This window comes from Tachysurus vachellii, chromosome 16, assembly GCF_030014155.1.
Source record: "Tachysurus vachellii isolate PV-2020 chromosome 16, HZAU_Pvac_v1, whole genome shotgun sequence".
In the NCBI taxonomy this organism is placed as follows: domain Eukaryota; kingdom Metazoa; phylum Chordata; class Actinopteri; order Siluriformes; family Bagridae; genus Tachysurus; species Tachysurus vachellii.
Window position 1 is genome coordinate 16416977 of NC_083475.1, and position 10900 is coordinate 16427876.

The window sequence follows — 10900 nt, forward strand, 5'->3', positions numbered from 1 at the left end:
CGACTTTGTGGTTGTTTCATCTGACCTCCGGCCGTATGTCTTGGACACTCGGGTGAAGAGAGGGGCGGAGCTGTCAACTGATCACCACCTGGTGGTGAGTTGGATCCGATGGCGGGGGAGGAAGTTGGACAGACTTGGCAGACCCAAACGTACTGTGAGGGTCTGCTGGGAACGTTTGACAGAGTCTCCAGTCAGAGAGAACTTCAACTCCCACCTCCGGCAGAGCTTCAACCAGATCCCGAGGGAGGTTGGAGACATTGAGTCCAAGTGGACCATGTTCTCCGCCTCCATTGTCGATGCAGCCACTCGGAGCTGTGGCCGTAAGGTCTCCGGTGCCTGTCGTGGCGGCAATCCCCGAACCCGGTGGTGGACCCCGGAAGTAAGGGATGCTGTCAAGCTGAAGAAGGAGTCCTATCGAGCCTGGTTGGCTCGGGGGACTCCGGAGGCAGCTGATAGGTACCGGAGGGCCAAGCGAGCTTCAGCCCGGGTGGTTGCGGAGGCAAAAACCCGGGTCTGGGAGGAGTTTGGTGAGGCCATGGAGAAGGACTATCGGTTGGCCTCGAAGAAATTCTGGCAAACCGTCCGGCGCCTCAGGAGGGGGAAGCAGTGCCCTGCTCACACTGTTTACAGTGGGAGTGGGAATCTGCTGACTTCGACTGGGGACATCCTCGGACGGTGGAAGGAGTACTTCGAGGTTCTCCTCAACCCCACCGACATGTCTTCCATTGAGGAAGCAGAGGCCGAGGGCTCGGTTGTGGACTCGTCGATCCCCCAAGCTGAGGTCACTGAGGTAGTTGAGAAGCTCCTCAGTGGCAAGGCACCGGGGGTGGATGAGATCCGCCCTGAGTACCTCAAGTCTCTGGATGTTGTGGGGCTGTCTTGGTTGACGCGCCTCTGCAACGTCGCATGGAGGCTGGGGACAGTGCCTCTGGACTGGCAGACTGGGGTGGTGGTCCCTCTGTTTAAGAAGGGGGACCGGAGGGTGTGTTCCAACTACAGGGGGATCACACTCCTCAGCCTCCCCGGAAAAGTCTATGCCAGGGTACTGGAGAGGAGAATTCGGCCGATAGTCGAACCTCGGATTCAGGAGGAACAATGCGGGTTTCGTCCCGGTCGTGGAACACTGGACCATCTCTATACCCTCGCCAGGTTGCTGGAGGGTTCATGGGAGTTTGCCCAACCAGTCCACATGTGCTTTGTGGATCTGGAGAAGGCATTCGACTGTGTCCCTCGTGGTGACCTGTGGGGGGTGCTCTGGGAGTATGGGGTCCGGGGCCCTCTGCTAAGGGCTGTCCGGTCCCTATATGACCGGAGCAGGAGTTTGGTTCGCATTGCCGGCAATAAGTCAGACTTGTTCCCGGTGCATGTTGGACTCCGGCAGGGCTGCCCTTTGTCACCGGTCCTGTTCATTATCTATATGGACAGGATTTCTAGGCGCAGTCGGGGGCCGGAGGGAGTCCGGTTTGGGGACCACAGGATTTCGTCTATGCTTTTTGCAGACGATGTTGTCCTGTTGGCTTCCTCAAATCAGGACCTTCAGCGTGCACTGGGACGGTTTGCAGCCGAGTGTGAAGCGGCGGGGATGAGAATCAGCACCTCCAAGTCCGAGGCCATGGTTCTCAACCGGAAAAGGGTGGCTTGCCCCCTTCAGGTTGGTGGGGAGCTCCTGCCTCAGGTGGAGGAGTTTAAGTATCTTGGGGTCTTGTTCACGAGTGAGGGAAGGATGGGGCGGGAGATCGACAGGCGGATTGGTGCATCTTCTGCAGTGATGCGGTCGATGTACCGGTCTGTTGTGGTGAAGAAGGAGCTGAGCCGCAAGGCGAAGCTCTCTATTTACCAGTCGATCTACGTTCCTACCCTCACCTATGGTCATGAGCTTTGGGTCATGACCGAAAGGACAAGATCCCGGATACAGGCGGCCGAAATGAGTTTCCTCCGCAAGGTGGCTGGGCGCTCCCTTAGAGACAAGGTGAGGAGCTCGGTCACCCGGGAGGAGCTCAGAGTAGAGCCGCTGCTCCTCCACATCGAGAGGAGTCAGCTAAGGTGGCTCGGGCATCTGTTTCGGATGCCTCCTGGACGCCTCCCTGGGGAGGTGTTCCGGGCATGTCCAACCGGGAGGAGGCCCCGGGGAAGACCTAGGACACGCTGGAGGGACTATGTCTCTCGGCTGGCCTGGGAACGCCTCGGTATTCCCCCGGAAGAGCTGGAGGAAGTGTCTGGGGAGAAGGAAGTCTGGGCGTCCCTGCTTAGACTGCTGCCCCCGCGACCCGGCCCCGGATAAGCGGTTGAAAATGGATGGATGGATGGACTAATATTTATTTTCTCTCTTGTTTTCATCGGAACTGTGCGAATAGAATTACTGAGGACAAAGTGTTATGTATATATTAGTTTATTATTGAGCAAGACCTAGAACACTCAAACCACTTTGCAATGTGCAACATCTCATTTGTAAAACGGAAAAAATAAGTCATCAAGCGACTACCTACATTCTCCTTAAAAGCACCAAAAAAAAAAGAGGTTCTCTAGAGTGAACCATTTTTGGTTTCCTAAGGAACATTTTAACTGATGGCTCTTTTGAGTGCTCCTGACACTTTCCACAAACAGCCGCATGCAGGTAGCTTAGAGTCCCAGCTAAATATGCTGCCAAGACCTTGGAGAGAATTTGTTTAAAAGTTGTGTAAGATTTCTCCTGAAATTTCACCCACAGTGTTTTAATGTCCTAGAGCTGAGGTTTCTAACCACCGGATCTCGGCCCAGTACTGGACTCTAGCAGTTTTCTTTCCCTTTTCCAGCTCACTGAGTAGTAGTGAGAGAGTACAGGATGGGTCATCATTATGTTGTCACTTTTTGTGTAAAAGAGACTTGACTACAGACTGGAACTCTAGGACCAAAATGATTATCCCATCAATTGTGGTAACAAAACTGAGAAATCAAAAGCTGACGGTTCTACAGAGAACCAAAAATAACAATCACACTAAAGCAGTGTAGTAAAACTTTCAATTTGATCCAATACACCTCGAAAAGGTCATCACTGGGTGGTTCGAACCATTGGCAGGGGCGTCACTACAGTAGGCCCTTTTTAGGGGGGCTTTAGCCCCTTTTTAGGGGGGCTTTAACTTCTTCCCAGCCCCCCTAAAAAATTATTTGATTAATTATTTTTTGATCGCTTCAGTCCCATTTAAAAACGCATTTGAAGCGGCGACAAGCTGCGTCATGTTTCGGCTCCTCCCCTGAACTGAGTCTGCGTGGATTCAACGCGTTTTTCAATCCGCAGGGACGCCGAGCAGATCGAACATCAGAGAGTACAAGGTGTGTGTGCTTTTACTGATGGATTGCTATGATATGACATCTGCATCGGTGCAGTTCTTGTAATTGCAGTTTACTGGACCAATACACAGTTCGGTTTCTCATCCAATGCGTCTTCGCATCACAGTGTGATATCTATCACCCCTTATCACAGTGTGATAGTTGTTTTTTCTTCCAACAAAAATGCAGCGATTAACACCCAGGAAAACATACTTTAGAAAACGACCATGATTTATTTTAATTGACCTTTTAAAATGTAAAACATATTATTGTGTATTATTGTGAAATACAAGGAATACAATGGAATAGTGGATTACAATAAGATTAGTACTATAAAACCCTACCCTGGGGGCTGAGACCCCCTAAAATGAAAATTCTAGAATCGCCCCTGATGATTAGTGTATATTAATTGATTTATGATGCCTACCCAGCTAACACATGACGTACTAGTTACGTAATAATTGCACCCAAGAAGATTGGAACTGACCAGTGTACTAAATCCATAAGTGTCAAGACAAATACAGCAACAAGCAAAGAGGCATTGACAGAGAGTCAAGAAATGATGATGAAAATAATTATTATTAATACTTCAGTAAAGTTCATTAAATCTATTCTGTTGTTTGTGTGGTCTTTAAACTTATGAACTGTGTATGGACCGACAAAGGTGGTACATGAGGAAGCGATTTGACAACAATGCAGTAAATAATTTAGGTGCATCAAAAAGCGTGCTTGTTAAGGTAACAGCAGACAAGCTAATCCAGCACAGATTAGTGCATAAAAGGTGACCAAAATTAAGTATTTATAATTTATTATACATCATAATTAAATACAAAAGGAGGAGAAAAACTGCAAAAAGGTCCACTTTTTGAAAAAAAGAAACCCTGGCGTGTATGGCAAGTTTCATAACCCTGAATACGTTCATAGTTTAATAAGAGTTAAAAATCTAGCAGAATTTTACAAATATGTATGGTTACAAATAAGAAAGACACAAACTGACAACTCATATTGCAAACCATGCTAATGTAAGCACTAATGATGGTTTGCTTTTGCTTTTTTCCTCCAAGGTGCATATGGTGATGAAAATAAAGCACAAGCATCAACTACTTCTGCTGGAAACACTACTGTAACATCAACAATCATCAAAAACCCTGATTCAGAAAATAAAATCACCAGTGATGCTACCACCATTGCTCCTACTACAGGAAATAGCATCACAGCCACCAGTACCGGAGTTAAAACCGAATCTCAAAGCAAAGATCAATATACTCCACAAACCAGTGCCACCAAAACACCTTCAGTTGGTAAGTGTGTTCAGATCAAACAACAGCTAATTCCAATTCACTGATTTGATTGGCTGACCAATGTTCCAAGAGTGGCCATGTTTCATATAATATTGTGTTCTCCACATAAAATTCCACTTCCTAGTTGGAAACCATTACTTCGGTGGGCATTCAAGATTCATTCTGAAGCACATTTAACAGGAATGCCAGCTGGTTGAGTTTCTGCTGGCTAGTTCTGTCAAAATTTTCAGCTGTATAACTTTTTTTTACATCCACAATATGTAAAAAGAAACTGACAATCATAGCTATAAAGCCTTTATTTTTATACTTTTATCTTTTAAGTAATTTTCTTTGATGTTTGATTTTGCAGACAGCAGCATAATAATTTTTTTTTTTTTAACTCTTGATAATATCATTGCCAAGTTGAGATGGTACCACAGATTATGTAATGCATGCTATGATATAATGTTTTATGGAATTCCATTGCTTATGAATGTTATAATTCGTAAACCTTAAAAAGAAAAATCCACATAATGAATAAAAAATGTATGAACAAAGTCAATTTATTTATTTATTTAATACAAAATATTCGATGTAATTTTTTATATTATGGGAACATAATATGCCATATTCTTATTAGAACATATAGAAAAATTTTAATAAGCTTAAATGTAATGCTGTACATGTATAGTGCTTATTAAGTGTATAAGTGTATAAATCTATTACATTATCTTGTTTCTTTTGTTGCCAAAGTTGGGCTGCCGAATGGAAAAGGATCCGACCAGACAACTATACCAGGAATATCCGTTATGGCAACTCCAGGAATAACCACACCGGTAACAACTCCAGTAACAACAACTCCAGAAACAACTCCAGTAACAACAACCAAAATATCAACAACTCCACTAACAACAACCAAAATAACACTCATTCATTTTTGTTTGTTTTGGAAGAAGTTTACCAGTGTGTCAAAGAGCTGTGTGCGCTGGGCATACGTCTGATCTACATAAGAAAAGCCTGATATTTTGAGAGAAGGAAGAAAAAAAGCACGTGGCATTTGAACTATGATTTTTTTACATTTGCTCTACACTAGCTGACAAAAGTCTTGTCGCCTATCCAAGTTGGAACAACAAATAATAACTTCTAGTTGATCATTTGGATTTAGAAGTGGCTTATGTGAAAGACAAAGGCCTCTAGATTACGCCTACTTTACCAAAATAAAATCTTATCATGCCTTGACTTTTAATTATTTAATCAGGACAGAAAGGTCAGACTTTGCTTAGACAAAAGTCTTGTCACATCTTTAAAGGATTCAACCAATCACAGATTAAAGCATCACCTGTGAGAAATTCTGTAATTAACACATTCCCAGGTGTGTAGAAGAACCCCAGCACACCCAACCGTCATTTGAAATGCATCCTGACCTCTGACAGCATGTCAAAGAATCAACCACAGACCAAAGTGCTGATCATCAAGAGCCTGAAGACCAAGTCTCCTGTCTCCTGTTACATCTTTAATGTATCTAAACGTCAAGTGGAGAGGATAAGAAAAAGATTTAAAGAAAACTGTGAAGTTCATGACAGGCCCAGGTCAGGCAGACCTCGTAAGACAACTGTTCGAGAGGACCGTTTGTTGGTTCGACTGTCTAGGGCCAGCCCTTTTTCAACAACTAAAAAATCATGTTGCATTTGCCAAGGCCCACAGCTTGCAGGAAGGATCGACTGTGGAAAAGTGGCAGAAGGTTGATTTTTCCGATTAATCATCTATTGAACTGCATCCCAATCGTCGCAAATACTGCAGAAGACCTATTGGAACCTGCATGGACCCAAGATTCACACAGAAAACAGTCAGGTTTGGTTGAGGAAAAATCATGGTTTGGGGTTACATTCAGTATGGGGGCGTGCGAGAGATCTGCAGAGTGGATGGCAACATCAACAGCCTGAGGTATCAAGACATTCTTGCTGCCCATTACATACCACAGGAGAGGGCAAATTCTTCTCATACTTCAGCCTCCACATCAAAGTTCCTGAAAGCAAAGAAGGTCAAGGTGCTCCAGGATTGGCCAGCCCAGTCACCAGACATGAACATTATTGAGCATGTCTGGGGTAAGATGAAGGAGGAGGCATTGAAGATGAAACCAAAGAATCTTGATGAACTCTGGGAGTCCTGCAAGAATGCTTCCTTTGCCATTCCAGATGACTTTATTAATAAGTTATTTGAGTCATTGCCGAGACGTAATTCTTTTCTCACTGCACCATGACTTTATGTTCTGTACTATATATGTATGTGTGTGTGTGTGTGTGTGTGTGTGTATATATATAATATATACATTTGCGTCGGAACCATTATACGTGGGTGGGACAGGACCCACCCACTTTTACCGTCTCTATTCAGCGCTTATGTCTTTTTTCAGCGCGCCACCAATAGAATCCATTCTGCTTGAGGAATGCCCTAATAAATTAAACTCCATTCCGCGTTTTACCTACAGCATTGACCACGCTCCTGTTCCTGAAATCCCGACCCACTTTTTATTTGCTTCCGACGCTCATGGTAAAACGTAAGCAGTGAAGTTGTGGTGTGTGTTTGTGTGTGTCTCAGAATGGTCCCAGTGCACACATGTGCCATAAGATGTGCATCGACTCTCAGAGAAGGCAGATCTACACGCTGGGACGCTATTTAGACTCCTCTGTCTAAAACAGCAAGTCTCTGAAAAGCGACTTCTACCAGTACGACATCGATGCTAACACGTGGACACTGCTCAGCGAGGACACCTCTGCAGATGGAGGACCTAAACTTGTGTTTGACCACCAGGTGATCGCCTGAAGATCCAGACCATAGTGCATTATATAAAAATACACCATGTAATCAGCCATGTACAGTGAGGAAAATAAGTATTTTAACACCCTGTTATTTTGCAAGTTCTCCCACTTGGAAATCATGGAGGGGTCTGAAATTGTCATCGTAGGTGCATGTCCACTGTGTCGTAGGTGCATGTCCACTGTGAGACATAATCTAAAAAAAAAATCCAGAAATCACAATATATGATTTTTTTTAACTATTTATTTGTATGATACAGCTGCAAATAAGTATTTGAACACCTGTCTATCAGCTAGAATTCTGACCCTCAAAGACCTGTTAGTCTGCCTTTAAAATGTCCACCTCCACTCCATTTATTATCCTAAATTAGATGCACCTGTTTGAGGTATTAGCTGCATAAAGACACCTGTCCACCCCATACAATCAGTAAGAATCCAACTACTAACATGGCCAAGACCAAAGAGCTGTCCAATGACACTAGAGACAAAATTGTACACCTCCACAAGGCTGGAAAGGGCTACGGGGAAATTGCCAAGCAGCTTGGTGAAAAAAGGTCCACTGTTGGAGCAATCATTAGAAAATGGAAGAAGCTAAACATGACTGTCAGTCTCCCTCGGACTGGGGCTCCATGCAAGATCTCACCTCGTGGGGTCTCAATGATCCTAAGAAAGGTGAGAAATCAGCCCAGAACTACACGGGAGGAGCTGGTCAATGACCTGAAAAGAGCAGGGACCACCGTTTCCAAGGTTACTGTTGGTAATACACTAAGACGTCATGGTTTGAAATCATGCATGGCACGGAAGGTTCCCCTGCTTAAACCAGCACATGTCCAGGCCCGTCTTAAGTTTGCCAATGACTGTTTGGATGATCCAGAGGAGTCATGGGAGAAAGTCATGTGGTCAGATGAGACCAAAATAGAACTTTTTGGTCATAATTCCACTAAAGATGTTTGGAGGAAGAAGAATGAGTACCATCCCAAAAACAAATAACCAAAAGAACCAAAACAAATAAACAAAACACTTTTTTCTCTTGTAGATGTGCATGGACTCTGAGAAGCACATGATCTACACGTTTGGTGGTCGGATTTTGACGTGTAATGGCAGTGTTGACGACGGACACAAGTCAGAGCCACAGTTCAGCGGTCTGTAGCAGGCACCTGGAGCCTTCTGAGGGACGACTCGTGCAACGCCGGCCCTGAGGATGTGCAGTCTCGCATTGGACACTGCATGTTATTTCACACGGTCAGTTTGCCAGCATTGCATAGACGAAGCTTTTGTGAACATGTTAAACGACTGTTTCTAATAAGTTTATATAACTGCACATTATACACTTTGTAACAGTCACTGATTTAATGTATTTTTATTTATTTATTTATTTATTTTTGTCCATAAAATGCCGCATTCCGGTGTTGTAAAAATATACTCGCTTCCAATGTTCTACAGTATAATAGGAACAAAACATTTTAGGACATGATGTTATTAGAATCAAGTCCTGTTGAGAAGTGTGACTTTGTGCTGACACAACACACCACCCTGCCATTGATTATTTTCCTATAACAGCACACTCCTTTGTGTTTTATTCTTTAACTGTGTATTCTTTATATACATAAATGCTTATGGATTTTAATGATTGTCCTTAAAGTGTCTGTGTTGTATGGTGTGTGTATAGTATGTATAAAGTGCCACTGTGCTGTGCAGCATGGCTCCTGTAGTCGTCAAAGTCCAACCCAGCTATAAGTGGGAAGGCTAGGTGGGCGTCCTTCATTATGTAAGTATCCACTCTACACTCTTTTTCATGCCACTTATAGCTGACCGTCCTTTTCTCCACAGCTTGGTGTTACCTTGCCATCTGCCATGATGAATCTCTGTGAGGACCGTGAGGTGATTGTTGGTGCCTCCCCTGTTAGTCGTTGCCAGAGGTTTATGATACTTACTGTAGTATCATGGGAATCATTCTTTCTTTTTCTTTCTTTCTGTATTTTTTTTAACTTTTGTATTTTTACATTACTCAAAAATTATTTTTTGTAAATACTTTTTTTATTTTTTTACAGACTCCCCACTCAGTTTCATGCTTAATTCATTTATTTTAGAGATATGTAAATATATAAATTTTTTTAAAATATGTAAATTTTTCTAAGCTGGAATTGATGATTATTATGAGTTTTTTTTTATTTTCATTATTTTAAGTTTAAATAATATTGAATAAAACATTTTATTGTATTTTTACATGTCTATTTACGTTTTTCTATTTGTATATATTACACTTTGTAGATACTACTATTTAATTTAGCTTCTTTTTTGCTCTTAAATAATTTACTTCTGTACAAAGTAAATCTTTTTTTATTACAACACTGCTGTTTTTTTATTAGTTTTTTTTTTATTTTCTAGCAGTTTTGTGAAGCAAAACAACGAGTTGTACATTTTGTTTTTTCCTGACATATTTTGTTTTATTAATTTTTTACAGAACATCTGAGAGTTAACTGGGATTAATTTGTAACCTTTGTCTCTCTGTGAGTGGCAGATTTCTTCCCCTGAGTTTTTTTCAGCCTGCTGTTGACTTCTGATGAATCTGAATGTGTAGTTCCTGTCTCTAGCTAAGCCATCATCTGTCAAAGCATCATTATTATTGGACTATAAGAAGTGCTCAGGTGTCCTGATGGTGCAGTGGGTACAGAGTCCCTGGTTAGATTCTGAGCTTGGGTTAGTGTCCTGGTGAATTTTATATTAGAACATTATCCTAATATGAGAACTGAATATTTGATAGATTCAGTGCATGAACTCGAAAATAGCTGCACACTCAGATAAACAGTCATGTCTTAAATTTAGTCTGAGTGCCACCTTGTGTTAAACATACAGGGCTTTGTTACAGCTAAAAGAGAGAGACATTCAGATGTGAGGGAGGAGACCTGATAAATATTCCTCCTGCTGCTGTTACAGTTGTAAAAATAACAACAAAGCCATAACACACACACAACACCACCACCCGGTGTTATGAAGATGTAATTCCCTGTGCTGACAGCTTTAACTCCTTTACTCTCAGTTGTAATGTAAACAATGTGTAAACAATGTGTGCTGCCAAATGTTGTAATGAAATTCATGTGTGAACTCCCTGGTGGCATATTGGGGGGGGGGGGACACTGTCAATCAGCAGTGCAGTCTTTTCCTCTACATGTGTATTAATTCAATAGACATTGTAACAGTTGGATGCATTGCTGAATACAGTACATCTTTTGTGTTTTAGTACCAATGACCGGCTTCACCCAGCGTGCCACCATTGACCCAGAACTGAATGAAATTTATGTACTGTCAGGCCTTAGCAAAGACAAAGATAGACAAAGTTCTACACTGAAGATGTTCTTTTTCTGTTTTCTTTTGCTTAGCTTAGTATTTGTACTGGGGTTTAGTTAATGTTTGTTTTCTTGAGTTTTTTTTCTTTAGCACCGCCCTTGTCCCCATCGTTATCTTTTGTGTTTTGTATATAATTTGTAAATAGATATT

At 42.6% G+C, this 10900-nt stretch overlaps 1 long non-coding RNA gene across 1 annotated transcript in view; it reads left to right on the forward strand.

The window, feature by feature from the left end:
- The window catches only part of LOC132859005 (uncharacterized), a 38335-nt gene extending 28881 nt beyond the window's left edge, over nucleotides 1-9454 (forward strand). The window contains exons 2-3 of the long non-coding RNA XR_009649700.1: nucleotides 8439-8644; nucleotides 9233-9454. This is a non-coding gene — a long non-coding RNA (uncharacterized LOC132859005). The remainder of the gene's footprint in view (nucleotides 1-8438; nucleotides 8645-9232) is intronic.
- Nucleotides 9455-10900: the final 1446 nt, after the last annotated feature.